Genomic DNA, 19,303 nt, shown 5'->3' with positions numbered 1-19,303 from the left:
GCGCCTCTCCCCGGCCGGACGGGGAAGGACAGGCCGGCTCTCCCAGCGTCTCCCGCAGCCCCCGCATCACCGTTGCTCAGGACACGCAGCTCCTCTTGATGAACAATCCCACTGCGCGTCCCCACCCCAGGCCACGCTCGCGGCCGCCGTCCCGGGGACCGCGCACAAGCCACCCTGAGAGGAAGGGGCTTCTTCCCTCCCCCTGACCATCCTCCTTCCAAGACACCGTGAGCGACCCTGCAGCCCGCCCCCACTGCCACCCTGGGCACCCCAGGGCACCCCTGTTCGGGCACCCCACACCCCCCTCTCGTAGCCTTCGGACGTCACGACTTCCTGCCCGGCCCTGCCTCCTCCAGGGACACCTGCCGCACCCCTCCCCGGCCCCACTCCACCACCGCGCCCGCCTCCGCAGCCTGGCCCTTAACAGGACGGCTTCCGTCCTCCTTGAGATACATATTGTATTGGCTGAGAAACATCAAAGGGGCCGTGTCGTTACATATTCTATTTCCGAGAGGAGAAAAGCAGCCCCTTGCTTTATTAACGTGGCAAATGTTGACTCTTGTAATGAAAAATGCACAAACGCCGGGCAATTTTTGATGAATAGGTAATAAAGACAAGGGCCCCAAATGGAGAGGATTAATTTCTGCGCCGCGTCTCCGGGGCGAGGAGGTGGGGTCCCCGGGGCGCGGCCGCCCCGCCCTCCGGCCAGGGCCACGTGGGCCCTGAGTCCCGGATGTGGGCCCAGTTCCCGGGAGACCAGGCGTGACTAGGAAGAGGGTTCCAGCAACGCCCTTCTGGCTCGGGGGCTGTGATATTTCCTAATAATTATAGTGGTCAAGTCGTAAACATCTCAGAAACGAACTGTTCAAGTGCGTTCAGCTCTTACAGCCCCCATCCCGGAGGAACCCCGCGAGAGGGTACAACTCTTCTCATTTCCCGCGAATGGAAACGGAGGTCAGAATGACTGGAAGAAGCTGTCCCGGGACAAACCACAAGATTCTGAGCCTGGAGCCCAGCCCTGGGAAAGCCCTATGGACAGGGGTTTGCAAGTTCAAGATGTTCTTTAGCTGCGCAGATGTTGTGGTGGCGGGAAGTAACTGCGATGGCCTCGCTGTCCCCTCTCTGGGCCTAACACAGTACTCAGCACCCAGCACCCATCAATACGTGCTTGTCGGCCCTGGAAGACGGGTCTCGCCCAGCTGACTGAACTCATCTCTCTTGACTTGTGCCTTCTCAGTGGTATTGGTTTGGCAGCTCAGGGGCGTCAGGGGGTCCAGGTCAGCTCCTATGTGAGGCGCTCGGTCTTTTCCTCATGGCTGCAAGATGGCTGCAGCAGCCCCAGCCCTCACATCGTCACACCACGGTATCCAGTGCGACTTGGGAGGGGCGAGCCAATGTGAAAGAGATAACTGTTGGGATACTCTTCTCTTTTAGGAAGATGAGAGAAAAAAAATCCTCTCCCCAAAGCCTCCCAGAGGACATTTAGATGTAAACATGTATTGAACTTTTTCACATTTGATAATGATTATTTGAAGAAAGGTAAAGGGGGGGGGGCAACAGAGTAAAGGGCCTGCAGTGTCTGCCCCAAAGCTTCAGCAGGGACCTCTGTGGACCGCCGAGCCCCCGAGTCCGCTCCCTCGGCTCCCAGAAAGACTGACTTGGCCACAGGAAGGCAGAGGGCAAGATTCCGAAGCGACCGAGATCAGCTTCCCACCTGCCCAGTGGAATGGTGCTTGACACTGGAGAAAGGTATCTTCTCTGCCTACCCAACAGTCTTGTGTGTTTCTGAAAGCCAAGCAGAAGTCCCAGGGGGGTAATGGGTAACCAGCAAATGAGAGCGAGAGAGAGAGAGAGAGAGAGAGAGAGAGAGGCAGGATGAGACACAGAGATTCAGGAGGGGGTAGGACACGCTTGAGGCTGCTGCTGCCCCCCGGGGTGATGACGATGGTCATATTAATAATTTGTCGTGCATCTGCTGACCGTGTCCTCTGCTGGGCATCTTACAAAGTGCGTTTTCTCATTTGGTCACTACGGTGACCTATGATGGGAACGGTATTGGCCCATTTTACAGATGAGGAGCTTGCGTCTCGGGGGGACTGAAGCCACCCGAGGTCACATAGCTAGTGAGAGACGAAGCCACATTTGGTCCACTGAGGAGTGGGTCTCAGAAGCCTGGTGTGAGGGGGGCAGGGACAGGTGGGGCCAGTGCTCTTTAGCCTCAGGGGACCCCACAGCTGGGCTGTCCCTGGAGCCCTGCCGTACCTCCCCCATTTCCTCGCTGCTGTTTCCAAGACCTGTGCCCCTGGGGTTCCCAGCCCTCCCAGCTGCCCTTCCGGGCAGGGCTATCACACTGACTCCACACTAGGGAATAAGGCAGGGGGTCGGGGCAGGGGGGGGACTCGGACCTTAGACTGGATCACACTTTCCCTGGCAGCATGAGCGTGATAAAGGGACAGGGTTCAAACAATGAGTTTAGTCATGACATCATCACCCCACATCTCCTGCCAGATCCTAGCCTTCTGGCCATTGCCATGGCTTCAGAGACAAGCCGTGTCTCCAGCCCCGTCCCGTGTACCACCTCGAAGGGGCTGGCCTCTCCCCAGGGCCAGGCACACTCTGCCTGCACACCCTCAGCCCTGACTCCGTCACCTGGATCTGTTCCTCCCACTGCAGCCCGGGGGCAGACTGCCCTCTGGGGCCGAGGACTACCATTCTACAGCTTCTCTCTCATCCTGCTTCAGCTTTTGGCTTGGCCATATGCTGCCATCGGGCTAGATACAGCCCATATATAGCCTTGAATGTTCTGGTCCCCGCTCCCCACATCCCGCAGGAAGCAGACTTTCCCAGACGATCACGGCAAGCTGTCGTGTATGGTTGTGCAGGATGCGCACTGCCCAAAGTCTCCCAGCTGGGGGCCTGAGCAAAACGAAACTCAGTCCACATACTGCACACCAAACCATGTGACCTGGCATGGGGCTGTATCTGCTCAGAGGAAGGGATATCTCCTCTTCACACGGGGCACCATCAGCAGGCCAAGCCATATCCTAGCTACAGGGGAGGGGGCAACTTTTGATACAACTCACGAAGGTGCTATATAAGCCAGTGTTAGGCAAGACACGACAGGATTTTGGAAGACTCCATTTCTCTTTTCTTTTGTTTTAAGTTTGTTTATTTTGAAAGAGAGAGAGAGAGGGTTAGTGCGTGGGGGGCGGGGGGGACAGAAAGAGAGGGAGAGCGAGAATCCCAAGCAGGCTCCATGCTGTCAGCACAGAGCCCGACGCGGGGCTCGATCCCACAAACTGTGAGATCACGACCTGAGTCAAAATCCGGAGTCACCGACTGAGCCCCCCCCACGTGCCCCCGGAGGAGTCCCATTTCAAGTCTTGGTCCGGATAAGCTCTGAGGCCTCGGAAAAGAGGCACTCCCTTTCCGAGCTGCCTCTGTTTCTTTGAAGGTCACCCCAGTCGTCACAAGGGGACAGGGGCTACAGAGTGGGGGCCCCTGGGCTTCAACAGGCAAGGGAGAAAACAAAGCCCCGGCCTCTCTGGTTTCAAAGGTATTTCCTGAGTATTTTCCTGACCCGAGGATGAGATTTGGTTTGGACCCACTTTCCGACAACTCAGACCCAAGCGCAGAGGGAGCCTGAGATTTCTTTCCCGGGAAAACTTGGAAGTCTATGGCATCCCTGATGCTGTCGCTGGTGGAGATCATTCAAAGGGATTCTTTCTTCATTATCTGGGGTTGGTTTTCTTTGGGTTTTTTTTGGTGGGGGGGGGACTCTGTATTCAGAGCTTTGATTCCCCACCCCCCCTTTCCCTCTCTCGTCTCCTCTCCCAAATATTTTTCCGTTTGCTGTCTAGAGGGTAAACGGAGTGACACAGCTCATGATGCGCAAATAAACGGGAACTAAGCTCGAGGGGAATGAATTACTGTCGCCAGTGAGCGGCCGCGATGGTGAGCAGCTGCTGGACGCCGGGGGAGGGGGGTTGGGGGGTGGCGGGGGCAGGTACCGCGCTGGAGTGGCCGGAATAACACTTACTGTGATTTATCAAGAGAGCACTTGAAAGCCCCTCGGAGGCTTTAACTAGGCAGGAAAGGAGGCTTCGTGGCACTTGGGCCCTGGCACAACAGAGTGATTAGTGGGCGCAAATGCCTGACCCCGTGCGCGGCTTCCGGACTAGAGAAGCCGGAAATCTTCAAAGGCACTTAAGAGAGGTGGCCAAGTGGGGGCAGTTCCAGGCGAGGGGACTTGGAGCCCAGTCCCAAGGAAGTGGAGTGGGGCGGGGGGGGGGGGGGGGAGGGGACTTCCTAGGATGAGGTGAGCAAGCTTCAGGGACCGATGCGGTGGCCCAGAGGCTGCGAGAGTTTGGGGGACATTGGGTCTGGCAGGACAGGGGGCAGCCCACGAGAGTAAGGGGTCCGGGTCAAGGTGGCCCGCAAAAAGTGGCTGCATCAGAACCTAGGCCTGCTGGTAATGCTCCGGGCCGCCCAGAAAATTCTCCCTGCCTCAAGTTTTCTCCCCTATTTGCTTGATAGGATGTCTACGATGTCCCCAAAAAGGGGATCCCTTTAGGAGAAGCAGCACCCTGCTTGAGCAAGCTTTTTAAAGTACAGACTTCTGGGGTGTCCTGGAGGGGGACGGCTCCGTCGGTGAAGCACCCAACTCTTGGTTTCCGGTCAGGTCCTACTCTCCCAGTTTGTGGGTTCGGCCCCCGCGTGGGGCTCTGTGCTGATGGCTCAGAGCCTGGAGCCTGCTTCCGATTCTGTGTCTCCCTCTCTCTCGGCCCCTCGCCTGCCTATACGCTGTCTGTCTGTCTGTCTCTTTCTCTCTCAAAAATAAATAAAACCATTAAAATTTTTTAAATAAAAACTAAAGTACAAATGTCTTGGAGAGACCCAGCACAGTCATGATGTCACATATGAACGAATCCTGGACAGTATTAAGGCAAAACCTCCATTTCCCTCCTCTCCCCCAGCTTGCTAACCACCCCACCAGGGCAGGATTTTCTCAACCTCGGCCCTCCTGACATTCTGGACCGGATAACGCTGTGCGGGAAGAGGGGAGAAGCTTACAAGTTGCCCTGTAAGATATTTTCATCATCCCTTGTCTCTACCAACTAGACGCCAGGAAGAGCCGTCCCCCAAGTCACGACAGTCGCGAATGTTTCCAGACGCTGCCACGCGGCCCCCCAGTCCTGCCCCAGTTTGGGGAACCACCGCTCGGGCGTTCACACCTCTCAGATTGTGCTGGAATGATCTCTTATGTCTCCGCTTCCTTCCTCCAAGCCTAAAAACAATTTTATAAATTAATGTTTTTTAATGAAAAGAAATCAATTTTAATTGAATTTCACAGAAAAAAAACCGGGGGGGGGGCGGGGAAACCTGAAGGAATTGCTGAGCTTTGAGCTACATGTTTATTTGCTCCAAGACCCATTTAAAGTGAAGGGGAAAAATAAAGATTACGAAAAGATTAAGAGTTTGGAGACCTCCGGTCTGGTAAGCCACCCAGTTCAAGTTTACATGGTACCGATTCCTCACTGCAAGCCGTCCTTCCCCTCAAGTCTCCTCCTGTTTGTTAAGACTTAATCACGTCCTCCCAAACTCGTATGTTCAAGTCCTAACCCCAAGTATCTCAGAATGTGACGTTATTTGGAAATAGCGTCCTTACCAAGGAAATCAAGTTAAGTGAGCTCTGTGAGGGGCGCCTGGGTGGCTCAGTCAGTTGAGCATCTGACTTCAGCTCAGGTCACGATCTCGCGGTTCGTGAGTTTGAGCCCTGTGTCGGGCTCTGTGCTGACAGCTCGGAGCCCGGAGCCTGCTTCAGATTCTGTGTCTCCCCCTCTCTCTCTCTGCTCTTCCCCTGCTCGCCCTCTGTCTCTCTTTCTCTCTCAAAAATAAATAAACGTTAAAAAATAAATAAATTAAAAAAAAAAGTAAGGTCTGTGAGGTCAACAGGGTAGACTTAATCCACTACGACTGGTGTAGGGGAAAATGTGTACATAGAGACAGGTGCACCCACCACGTGAAGGTGAAGGTGAAGGTGAAGGGAGAGATAAGGGACACTGCAGACCTCTCGCAAACCACAGGACGCCCTCGGGGCGCATCAATCCCGCAGACACCCCGGGCTCAAACTTCCAGCCTCCTGAACTGTGAGACACGACATTTCTGTGTCCAAGCCCCCAGTCTAGGGTCCTTTTAACGGGAGCCCTCGCATGCTAATATAGCACTAATCTTTTCTCTTTAGTGATCAAGTTTTATGGTTTAGGTGGATAACTTGCACGCTGTCTTCTGTGTCCATAATCCCCTAAGCTCTTCAGTCTGAGCTTATGTATTGAAATGGGCTAAATAGCCTCCCCCCCCCCCCCCCCGAGCCCACCCCGCCTTGTCCTCTCCATTGCTTCTCATTCCAGAATTCTTCTTGACTTTGACTCAACCCTAAGTTGGCTACATTTCATTAAACATTAAGTCTGCCTTCCTTCCTTCCTTCCTTCCTTCCTTCCTTCCTCTGCTCCTCCCTCTCTTTCTCTCTCTCTGTCTCTTTCTTTCTTCCAGAAGGGATCCCTAGGTCCTACGTAACTAAGTTCTTGCATGTTCAAGAGTATGTGTTGTGTTTATACTTTGAGTGGTAGTTTGGCTGGGCATAAATTTGAGGGTCTTTTTTTTTTTTTCCTATCAGAGCATCATAAACGTTATTGCCTTATGAATTGCAAATTGCTATGGAGAAGTCTGAGACCCACCTGGTTCTTTTCCCCCTGGACTTGACTCTCTTCTTCCAATAGCCTCCACACCAGATGGCGGCATGTGTGTGTTTGATCTCCTCTGTCTGCCATGGTCATCACCGTCGATCATTGTGATAGTTGTACTTTGTGTTTTCTCCCCTTTCACCGTTATGGTTTGCTCTGACCTCTTTGTTCACCACCTCCCGGGCTGAATTTTTGGTCATGTGTATTTTTTTTTGGCTGTTCTTGCTTTCAGTGGTGTATTCGACTCTCTGTTTCTTGCCTGAGCTTTGCTAGTTTGCTTTCCATCAAGACTCTGAGTTCCTTTTGCAGAAGAACCGTATTGCATATGAATTCTTTGAGTCTATGGAGACCCGTTTCTCCAGCTCTCCCTCTGTTGTGTTGAGTAATTCTCCTCCTGGCGTATGCTCTTCAGTAGCTTTTACTTGGATTTCTTCCCCTCCACCCGATCTTTATTTTCTTATATAATTGTTTAAGTTTATTTATTTATTTTGAGAGTGATAGAGAGAGAGCACAAGCAGAGGAGAGGCAGAGAGAGAAAGAGAGAGAGAGAATCCCAAGCAGACTCTACAGAGTCAGCACAGACCCCGAGGTGGGGCTCGAACTCACAAAACTGTGAGATCGTAACCTGAGCCAAAGTCAAGAGTCAGACGCCCAACCGACTGAGCCACCCAGGAGCCCTTGATTTTGATTTTGAGACCGCATTTTGTCTACCCGTTCATCCATCGGTGGACCCTTGGGTTGCTTGTACCTTTTGGCTGTTGTAATCTACTTATAAACGTGTTGCGTTACTATGAACGTGGATGTACTACTTTCTCGTTGAGACCCTGCTCTCAATTCTTCCGTGTATCTCCCCAGACGTGGAATTGCCGAGTCTTATGTTTATTCTACTCTATGTAATTCTGTGTTACATGTTTCGGGGGAAAAACCAGACTGTTTCCCACAGCGTCTGCGCCATTTTACGGGCCCACCGACCGCGTCCAAGGGTTCCGATTTCTCTACGTCCTTGCCCATGTTTGTGATTTTCTGGGTTTTTGTTTGTTTGAATAGCGGCCATCCTAACGGGTGTGAGGCGTAACTTCTGTTCTTGAGCACAAAAGCCTCACCCCCACGCTTCCTGGTGACGAAGGAATTCAGCCGTCAAGGAAATTCCGCAAATGCGTGAGCGCCTACGATGGACAAAGTGCCCCACCGAGGGCTCTGGAGGCAGGGCAGGGAGGGATTCAGAGCATGGACTCGGCCTCCACACCCCCGGGCCACTTTCCAGCTGTGCCTGTCGCTTCTCCACCCTGAGCCTCAGCCCCCTCATCTATAACACAGAAGTGACAGCCGTAGGGTCCAGCAGGACATTGAGACGATTTGCTCGTTGCTCACGATGAGGATGGGAAGAGATTAGCGTAGTGCCTGGCATGATCCTTTTCTGTACTCTAAATTACTCTTATTTGCTACACAGACACCACAGGACACATTTTTCCCTCACCACAAGGAGCCAACAGGACCCTCCTTGTGCACCCAGTCCCCCTACTGCCCTGTCCCCCTACCGCCCTGTCCTGCCATCTTGCCCAGCCCGGAAAGACATGACCCAGATGTCATCAGGGTTCTCTCTGGGTGATGGGAACAGAGACTTCCTCTTTATACTTTTTTCCCCTGTTTTCTAAGCTTTGAAAATGGGCATAGTTGTTTTTTTTTTTAATTTTTTTTAACGTTCATTTATTATTGAGAGACAGAGACACAGCATGAGCAGGGGAGGGGCAGAGAGAGGGGGAAACACAGAATCCGAAGCAGCCTCCGGGTTCCGAGCTGTCAGCACAGAGCCAGACGCGGGACTCGAACCCACAAACCCGTGAGATCGTGACCTGAGCTGAAGTCGGACGCTTCACCGACTGAGCCCCGAGCATAGCTGTGTTATAATCACAGCTAAACTGCATAATAACCATGACGTTTGAAATAAGCACAGACTTCTGGCTAAAACTAACGTGATTTCTCTCTATTTGTCTCCAGTAAAATCTACATAAAGCAACCACAATTAAATCAAAATAGAGACAAACTTGGATTTCAGTGGAGCGAGGACGTGTCTACATCCCCAGACCGTCTCTCTCTATCTGGAAGGAAACCCACACGGCTGCCATCATGCTTGTGGGGGGAGGGGGCAAGGGGGGGATCTGCTTTCTCTGAAAATAAGGTTCACCCCTTCTTAAAAAGACACGGAAATTCTGACATCTGCTACACGACAGACGGACTTTGGGGACGCTACGCTGAGTGAAATAAGCCAGCACAAAGAGACAAATACCATATAATCCCACTTATATGTGCTTCCCGGAGAAGTCAAGTTCACAGGGACAGAATGTACAACGGTGGGTGCCAGGGGCTGGGGGAGCACAGACCCGGGAGATATGGCTTAATGGGGACAGACTTTCAGTTTTGCGAGCTGAAAACTGTTCTGTGGAGGCAGCCAGAATGTACTTCATGCCATGGAACTGCGCACTTTGAGGCGAGTAAGCTGGTGTATTCTACGCTGTGTATATTTCACCACAGTTTTCAAAAAAAATAAAAGAAGCAAAACTAAATCAGGGATCAGAGGATCCAAGCCCGGAGAAAAGACACGGGGCGTGGCCGGGACGCCGGGGCGCATATACAGTCTTGCTAGACTGGCCGCAGGAGAAGGGTCCAACCCTCCCTGCCTTCCTGGGGGCTCTCAGTGCAGCCGCAGAGTCCAGATAAATGAGCTTGGAGTCCTCAGGAGGTAAAATCGGACAGAATACGATCGTGGGGACTCAAGGCAGAGGCTAGAGTAGGGGAGGCAGTTTTTCAGAGACCAAGTGCCCTCGGACTAGAATTTAGACTGGCATTGCCTGGAAGAAAGAAAAGGGATCATGCAAATCGATGCCATTGAGTATAATTTTCCAAGGGCTCCCTAGGTTCTCGGTGGCCCACTGAAGTGTCACATGTCAGATTCAGAGTCGCCCACGCCTGGTGGGAGGGCAACCACACCCTCAGCAGGTGCTGGTGTTGTTTCCTGCGATGCCCAGAATCGCCTCTTATGTTTATCACCCATGCTCTCGTTTATCCATTCATCTATAAGCGACCCGTCCGTTCGTGAGGACAGAGGGTGAGAGAGAGCACTTAACCGCGCGCGGACATCGTGCCGCGTCTGGGAAGCGAAGCGCCCGCAGCCCCTGCCCTGGGAGACCTAACGCCCTAGTGGGAGACACAGACACGTGTCAGGTAACCGCATGAGGGAATGTGACTTGCAACTGAGTCCACGGGTGTGCAGGAGGGTCACGGGGCACAGGGAGAAGCCAAGAGTGGGAGGGATAATCTCCTCAGGCTACCGGGAAAGCTTCCCTGGGAAGATGAAGCTTGAGCCAGGACCCGAAGGATGAGCTGGGAAAGAGAGCTTCTAGCAGCAGGAACACACATGTGCAAAGGCCCTGTGGTGAGAAGGAACATACAAGAGCAATGCAATACGAGACAAGTGCATGACAAGCGCCAGCGGTGTGCAAGCGGAATAGCCTCTCGGGGAAGCTGTATTTTCTTGGCGGGGCAGTGCCGCTAGCCAAGTTCCTCCCTAACGACGGCGTAAGGCGCTCTGGCGCTACTTGGAGAAAGAGAGGTGATCCGCAAGGATATCCAAGTGGGACAGACAGCACGGGTAGAGGCCTGGAAGTGGGAATGCGCGGGGCGTGGCCAAAAACTCCATTTACCCGGAGTGAAAGCCCCCAAGGTTTCTCGGTCTTCGCCCCGCCTGCCCTGGATGCGAAACCATCCTTCTGTTCCAGGCCAGATGTTTATTGGACGTCGCCAGTTTTGAGATGAACGTGTTTTTTTTTTTTTTCTCATGTTTTAACATCTTCGAAATTGGGATAGACGTTGGCCGGAAGCGACCATGACATCATCAGTGTTACCGGCACGTGGGTGTCAACATTTACCCAAGGGGGGCATTTCTTAGAAGAGAATTCTGAAGGCAGGAGGGCAGTATTCTGTCAAGAAGACACGGACATCAGTGACCCTGAGCTCAGAAAATGTGTTCCCCGGACATGAAGACGGTTAAGGAATATCTTCGCCCATTTATTCCACTCCCATTTTCCTCTTTATGCGCACAAAGGAAAGATCTCTGATAAAAATCCATGTTTACGGAAGTGTGAAAGAGGGCTCTCATTAAGAACGAGATACAAATCCTAAGCGATTAAAGAAGCATCGTACTTCCGTGGTTGGCCATGACTTTTTACTTTCTTAGCAGATAAAATAATGACGCATTTTACAATCGATGGAGTCGAAGAAATTCAATAAAGCGCACGCATAAATGTTAACGCTGTTTATCACCCCCCCCCAACACACACACACCCAACCGCACACACAGGATACCCTCTGCTCGATCTTAAGCATCTAGCTGGAGCTTAATAAAAACTTCCAGAATGGCTTCGATGAACAGCCAGATACCTGCGAGTGCTAATCACGCTATCCGATATCGGGAGAGAAAACGTGTTTGGCTCACTCGGAAAGTAAATCATCGGGTGAACACACAGGAGGAAGTTCTGAGTCAATACAGGAGGATAATTTATTGAAATATTAATTAGAGTCGGTTCTCCCTCTGTCTTCCCCTTGAAGCAGGTAGGCGGGCTTTGTAATTCTTGGCCTCTGGAGTTTTAACAGGGCCGCACACAGAAACGGCCTGACGTTAAAGCCTCTTCCGATCGTTTGGAAAAGGAAAGCCAGCGATGAGATGGTGTGTGGCCGTCGGAGCGGGCTGGGGGCGCCCGAGAGGGCCCTCCACGTGGGAAACGGGGAGCTGGCCCTGAGGCTGGCAAGGGAGACTGGCCCAAGCCAGGACCCGTCCCCCCACGGAGGTACAATTTCATCAGAGCTCCGGAGGCGGGCCCCCAGCTCCGCAGTTCCCGGCCTCCCCAAAGGTTCTTGTGTCTCACGCTTGGAAGCCTTGCAGCCTGAGGGGACCCTGCCGGCAGAGACAGGAGGGGCTGTGGCCTGTGTGAGGTCAGGACTTCAGCCCCTCTCAGGAGGTGGGGCAGAGAACTCGGCCGATCTGAAGTTACGGGTCCCACCAACCTGGGAGCCTGAGTCTCCGCCCGTTAGAATTAAGTAAATTGAGAGGAAATGACGGACGTGTCTATATCTTGTGCACTTGAGTTTATAAAGCGACATCTATGCTGTGTGACATCCGCAAAATTATTCTCCAGGCACGGGCGGCTAAGCATCCCGTTCCTTGAGCACAGAGTCAGGGTCCCTGGAAGGCTGAAGTGCCAAGACCCTCCCGGCGGGAAGGAGAGCCCTTCGGGAAGCGGGAAGGCCGGGGCTCCCCGCGTGTCAGTTACGCTGAAGACGGCTTTAATGGGCCTGCTGTCACGTGTCCCTCGAAGGCCAGCCCCCCCTGGACGGGGCTGTTTGCAAACTCCTCTCCAAAGCAGCTTCCCTTGAAGAGAGTTGCTACACAATCATTACAAATTGATTGCAAAAGAGCTAACAATCATGATTAAATCATTAAATTCTTGTCTACGCTTCAGAGAGCGGTGAGAAAATTAACTTCCCACCAACCTAATTTTTTCCTGAACATGAAATAATGATTTTCTGCCCGTCTAATTACAAAGCCAACATCTGATCAAGCCAGCATCCAGAGGGGATTATCGCATGCACGAGTATTAGACCTCATTACCAGCTTGAGTGCAAAATTATTACATCTTGTAATTGGATGGTGAGATTTATATACAGATCGGCCCGGTTTCTGTAAGATTGTAATTACAAGCTTCGTTGGTTAGCTACTTATCACTCAGCACAGAAGAGAGGAAAATAAGCAACAGAAAAGGCATTTCATTAACCCATAACCCTATCAAGGGAAAGCCACTGTAACACCCATGTCTGCATTAGGGAGAACAGCTAAATTCACAGATGAAACAATTTATTATACTCTTTGCAAATGGGATTGCATTTTGTTTAACCCCTAATGAACTCTTCGGGTAAAGTGTCTGAACAAACCATTCATTTTATAGACAACTAGGTTCAATACAGTAATTATAAGGGGTAACTGACTGAGATAAATGCTCACCTGCTTAGAGGCAGTTGATTAGAGACACAATTGGTGGGCGCTGGGCGCCTGCACAAAGGGCCGGGGGCTGGGACGTCTGTTGGCTTCCCGGAGCGTCGGGGAGGGAGCGGGATCCTGCCTGGCAAATCTAGGGGACTCGGAGGCAACTCAGCTCGAGCCTTCGTCAAGCTTGGCTGGAACGTGCGAGGTTTAATAAAGCTGCAAGGCCGCCGCAGTTTAACAATTTTGGAGGCACTGGTGTGGAACGCAGAAATTTAAATACAGCCTGATGAAGGCTCGTCGCGAGCTCCAGATGCGCGACCTAAATTAAATGTTACCTTTTCTCGCGTTCCCGCCGCACCAATGGGCCTCGGCTTGGCGGGGTGTGGAACCGCAGGAGGAGGTAGGTGGCCCTCGCGCTGAGTTATTTTTCAGCCTCCTGCCCTGCAGTGCTCTGTCCCCGGAGGCAGCAAACTGAAGCTTGCGCCGCCTGCCTTTGTACCCCGGTGAGCGAGGTATATACGGTTCGTGTCACGTGAAATTGACACGACGGTCAGATTTCAGTGCGCATAAAGTTTTATTAGAACGCGGCCACCTTCGTCTGTTTTTATTGCCCGCGGCTGTTTTCTGCTACAAGGGCAGAGCCTCAGAGCCAGGAAATAGTGACTATCTCTGGCCGTTTAGACGATGTCTGCCCACTGCTACCCCGTTCAGCCACACACTCATACATTCACTCAACAAACGTTGACTCAGCCCTTGGGACCTGTGCCAGGCCCTGGGCCGGGTGCTGGAAAACACAAAAAAGGGAAAGACCACCATTCCTGCGGCGCCCCTGGGGATCTTGCAGGAGGTGGGGGAAATAGACCTGGACCCCTTGGGGCCGCAGCACAACTCAGTACCCTCCTGCTGCTTCTGGTCCGATGTCCTGGGTTTCCTCACCTGATGTGTGCCATGCCACCTGGCCTCCATGGTGAGCTCAGGGAGGGACGCATGGCCCAGGAGCCCCCAGGACCCTCTGTGGGGAGAAAGGGACGCTCCTTCTTTTAGATGCGGTTAGACTTAGTTACCTTCTGTCTGGAACCGTGGGAAACGTCTTGCTGCCCCAGGAGCCTGGGGAAAAGGACCCCCAAACGAGACGGAACAGATGATGGAGGAGACTGGGTCCTGCTATCGTTGATCCGATCCCTCTACACCCCTGGACTTGCCCATTTCATGAGCCAATACGGTGGCTTTTTGGCCAGAACCGGTCTACTGTCACGACAGAAAGAACGTGCCTAACTTGTGCAGAAGAAGGCAGAGCGAGGTTAAGTGTCACAGGCGGGCTGTGAGGGGAGCCGGATTCTCCCAGGGACACAAGGGAATCCTTCCTGGAGATGGGAGTCTTCGAGCCTGGGCTCACGAGGGCGTCAGTGGTTTGATAAATAGAGACAGTGAGTGATCCAGTTCCGGGCTGGAGGCTCAATACATGTGAGAGCAGGAGATAGCAGAGTATGTGCAGAAACCGTGTGAAGGGATGCTGGGGGGAGGGGGGGGGGAGCGGTTAGGACCACATCGAGAACGCCCACCTCTTCTCCTTCGGAACCACTTCGAGGTGGCTTATCCCCGGAGCCCCGGGGCACATGAACACCAGGGCCCTGGGAGCCAGGAGGCTGTGAGGGTCACCACCACCCAGAGACGACAGCAGGCCGACTCCGGCTGACCTGCGGTGATCTCCTCCTTCTGGGGTCCACACCTTGGGGTAATCCCCTCCTCTGGAGTGAGAGGAAGAAACCTTCGCTTTGCTTCCGACCGGTAGGATACGACAAAGGCAAAGATCTGTGGGCTGAAAACTATAAAACACTGACGGAAGACATCTAAGGATACACCACGTCTATAACTCGAATAGAAACCCCAGCAGGATTCTTTGTAGGAGTCTACAAGCCGATTCTAAAATGTACCTGGAGAATCAGAGGAACCAGAATGGAGATACCTGGGTCCGGCCCCCTTGCCTTAATTTGGGACCACGGCCAAGGGCCATCTGGTTTCAGAGCTCCCCGCAAGGTGCCCCGAGGCCCCAGCTACAACCATGCCGTGGGGCACCTTTCTCTCCTGCCCAGTCCTGCCTTCCAGGCCCCCGTGGGTCTTCTCTACACAGACCTCCACCTTAGACTCAGCCTCCAGGGCATCTAATTCAGTAGTTTTCAGTCGGTTTTTAAAAATGAAAATGTTGGGGCGCCTGGGTGGCACAGTCGGTTAAGCGTCCGACTTCAGCCAGGTCACGATCTCACGGTCCGTGAGTTCGAGCCCCGCGTCAGGCTCTGGGCTGATGGCTCGGAGCCTGGAGCCTGTTTCCGATTCTGTGTCTCCCTCTCTCTCTGCCCCTCCCCTGTTCATGCTCTGTCTCTCTCTGTCCCAAAAATAAATAAAAAACGTTGAAAAAAAAATTTTTTTAAATGAAAATGTTGACTATTTAAGGAGTAGTTAAGAGTAAGAAGAAAATCAGACTAAGGTGACCCAGAACATGTGTCGCTGTGTCCGGTTAGAAATATTATCTACAGGGGCGCCCGGGTGGCTCAGTTGGTTGAACGACCGACTCTTGATTTCAGCTCCGGCCGTGATCTCACGGTTCCTGTGATCGAGTCCCGTGTGGGGCTCTGTGCTGACAGCGTGGAGCCTGCTTGGGATTCTCTCTCTCTCTCGCTCGCTCTCCGTCCCTCCCCTGTTTGTGTGCGCCCTCTCTCTCTTCTTCAAAATCCATAAACATTTTTAAAAAAAAAAGACTTATTGCCTACAAACTTATCCCTGATTCCTGGAAAAGACCCACCCCCCCAAAAACAGAGATTTTAAAAGATAGGTGTATACTACATGACTACATTTATTTAACATTCGCCAAGTGACAAAATTACGGAAATGGAGAACCGATGGATGGTTGTCAGGGGCTAAAGAGGGGGTGGGGAAGGGAGGGAAATAGATGCGGCTACTGGGACAAGTATGAGGAACCCCTGTGATTGTGGAAATGTTTGGTATTTTGACCGTATCAATGTCAATACCCTAGTCGTGATATTGCAAGGTGTTGCCTTTGGGAGGAACTGGTTAACAGGCACACGGGGTCACTCTGTGTTATTTCTTATAGCTGCATGTGAACCTGCAATTGTCTCAAAATCCAAAGTTTAATTTTAAAAAGAAAAAAAAAAAGAAGGGGCACCTGGGTGGCTCAGTCGGTCGAGCGTCCGACTTCGGCTCAGGTCATGATCTCCCGGTTCGTGGGTTCGAGCCCCGCATCGGGCTCTGTGCTGACCGCTCGGAGCCTGGAGCCTGCTTCGGATTCTGTTTCTCCCTGTCTCTCCGCCCCTCCCCCGCTCATGTTCTGTCTCTCCCTGTCTCTCAATAATAAATAAACATTAAAAAAAATTAGAGGGGCACCTGGGTGGCACAGTCGGTTAAGCGTCCGACTTCAGCCAGGTCACGATCTCGCGGTCCGTGAGTTCGAGCCCCGCGTCGGGCTCTGGGCTGATGGCTCGGAGCCTGGAGCCTGTTTCCGATTCTGTGTCTCCCTCTCTCTCTGCCCCTCCCCGTTCATGCTCTGTCTCTCTCTGTCCCAAAAATAAATAAACGTTGAAAAAAAAATTAGAAAAAAAAGAAGAGTACATCAAAGGTGACAGGATGTCACTTCATGATCAGGTTACATACAAATACGGATCCTGCCTCCTTAGCGAACTTTCTCTATTGTTTTCTAAGCTTGCACGTGTCGCTGAAGCAGGCCACCATGTTGGAGAGGCCCACGTGGCAGAGAACTGAAGGTGATCTCTGGCCAACAGCCAGTTAGAAACTAAGACCCTCACTCCAACGGCCCCTGGGAACGGAATTCCGCCCACAATCAGGTGAGCTTGCGGAAACGTCCTTCCCCAGTCAAGGCTTCAGATGAAACCGTAGTCTGACCAACCCCTTCACTCAACCCTGAAGCAGAAGAGCTCACTAACTGTGCCTGGATTCCTGACCCACAGAAACTGGGCGAAGATAGGCGTCTACTGGTTTAAGCTGCTCGGTTTGTAGTCATTTTTTACACATTTATAGATAACTGAGATGTATAGCAAAACAATCGAAATGCTGGTTCTTGGAATTTTATTTTGTCCAAGATAATACAAGAGCAGGAAGGCGGACAGAAGGAAGCGTCAGGAAGACAGAAGGGATGTTAAGCCACCATTATTCGGGAGTCAGGTTCCATGTTGGTACCTCCCAAACTTTTCCTTCAAGGTATCATTCATGACAAAGGATGCTGTTTAAATATCCGGACTTGAGTTACCAAATTTTAATGATCGTGAACCACAAAGAGAAAAACGTTGCACGCACACGCACATATACGCATACGTCCGGACAAATATGTATAATGAACATTATATTCTCTATGCTTTTTCTTCATTGTCGGCCTCTCCCCCGGAGCCTGTCAGCTCCGTGAGAGCAACATAATTGCATTCTTGATTAATGCACGGTCTCCAGACCAATGCTCTGCCCAGTAAAGGAATAAATGTATCTGAATGCACATATACGAAGAATGAAGTTGTGAAGTGATGGGATAAAATGAGCCGTTATTTTTAACGTTTTTTTCTAATTGTGAGGGTGTCATACTATCACCAGCTAATATCTCAGAGCCCACTATCCCCTCGGACGGGGGCGGGATGTCAACAGTAGGGATGTAAATCCAAATTTCAAATGATCTTTTGGTTAATTTCAGTGGTTTTTGACCAATGTCTTTCAGATCTTATTAGATAACCATCGCTTTGATCTCGCACTACAGCCGGTCAGAGGCCCGGGTGAGGGAAGAGGGCGTGACGGCCCCTCCACACTCTTCCTCGCTTCTGCTGGCATTCTCATTATGAACTTTAATTGTGGTCTCTCCCTGGGAATCGTCTTCAGCCACTTGTCCTTTTTGGGAAGTCCGATGTAGTTAAACGACGTAAGATCACCTGTAAATCCAATTAACTTGCGACACATGGAAAATACAACTCCTCAAAATGTACTGAAAGAAGAAAAAATGAATAAGAAATAAGCGATCTGGGGCACCTGGGTGGCTCAGTCGGTTAAGCATCCGACTTCAGCTCAGGTCACGATCTCACGGTTTGTGAGTTCGAGCCCCGCGTCGGGCTCTGTGCTGACAGCTCGGAGCCTGGAGCCTGCTTCGGATGCTGTGTCTCCCTCTCTCTCTGCCCCTCCCCTGCTCTTGCTCTGTCTCTCTCTGTCTCAAAAATCAATAGGGGCGCCTGGGTGGCGCAGTCGGTTGGGCGTCCGACTTCAGCCAGGTCACGATCTCGCGGTCCGTGAGTTCGAGCCCCGCGTCGGGCTCTGGGCTGACGCTCGGAGCCTGGAGCCTGTTTCCGATTCTGTGTCTCCCTCTCTCTCTGCCCCTCCCCCGTTCATGCTCTGTCTCTCTGTGTCCCAAAAATAAATAAACGTTGAAAACAAAAATTAAAAAAAAAAATCAATAAACATTAAAAACAAAAAAAAGAAAAGAAAGAAGCGATCCATTCCTCCTAGTGGTGACGTCCACTCTTCTCAGGATCTCTTGTAGGATTCAAAGCACATACAACCTTTGTGACATAGGACAGAGTGAGAAAACCAGTGCCAATCAGCAAATTTAAAAACTGTTAAAGCTTCATTTAGTTCCCAAATTTTAGATTTAAAAAAATGTGATGTATTTAGGGACTCGACTCTGTTCCAATGCTCTATAGGTCTCTCCTTGTGCCATTACCACACTGCCTTGATTCCCATTGCTTTGTAGTAAGCAAGGGCTCCTGGGTGGCTCGGTTGGTTAAGTGTCCAATTTCATCTCAGGTCATGATCTTGCAGTTCATGAGTTCAAGCCCCTGCATTGGGCTCCACAAGGCTGGTGCAGAGTCTGCTTGGGATTCTCTCTGTGTCCCTGTTCCTCTCTCTCTCTCCCCCTTCCCAAACTTGCCCTCTTTCTCTCTAAATAAGTAAACTTGAAAAAAAATGGTTAAATAAAATCTAGAAGCATCAGTGTTCCTAGTTTGTTTTTTCCAGTGTTATTTTGGCTATTTTGGGTCTTGTAATTCCTATGAATTTTTTTTAATTTTTTTCAACGTTTATTTATTTTTGAGACAGAGAGAGACAGAGCATGAACGGGGGAGGGTCAGAGAGAGGGAGACACAGAATCTGAAACAGGCTCCAGGCTCTGAGCCATCAGCCCAGAGCCCGACGCGGGGCTCGAACTCACGGACTGCAAGATCGTGACCTGAGCCGAAGTCGGCGGCTTAACCACTGAGCCACCCAGGTACCCCTCCTATCAATTTTTTAAATCTACTTGTCAATTGCTACAAAGAAGTCAGCCAGGATTCTAATAGGGATTACAACGAATTTGTAGACCAGTCTCGGGGAGTATAAACACCGTAGCGATGTTAAGTCCTACAACCTATGCACATGGGATATTTTTTCAGTTATTTAGATTTTGTTTAATTTCTTTCAACAACATTTGTAGTTTCCGTTGGGTATGTTACCTATATTATTATTTTAATTATTGATTAAATTAATG

This window comes from Prionailurus viverrinus, chromosome E2 (genome assembly GCF_022837055.1).
Source record: "Prionailurus viverrinus isolate Anna chromosome E2, UM_Priviv_1.0, whole genome shotgun sequence".
NCBI classification, from domain to species: Eukaryota; Metazoa; Chordata; class Mammalia; order Carnivora; family Felidae; genus Prionailurus; species Prionailurus viverrinus.
Note: the sequence above shows the minus strand (reverse complement) of the source record.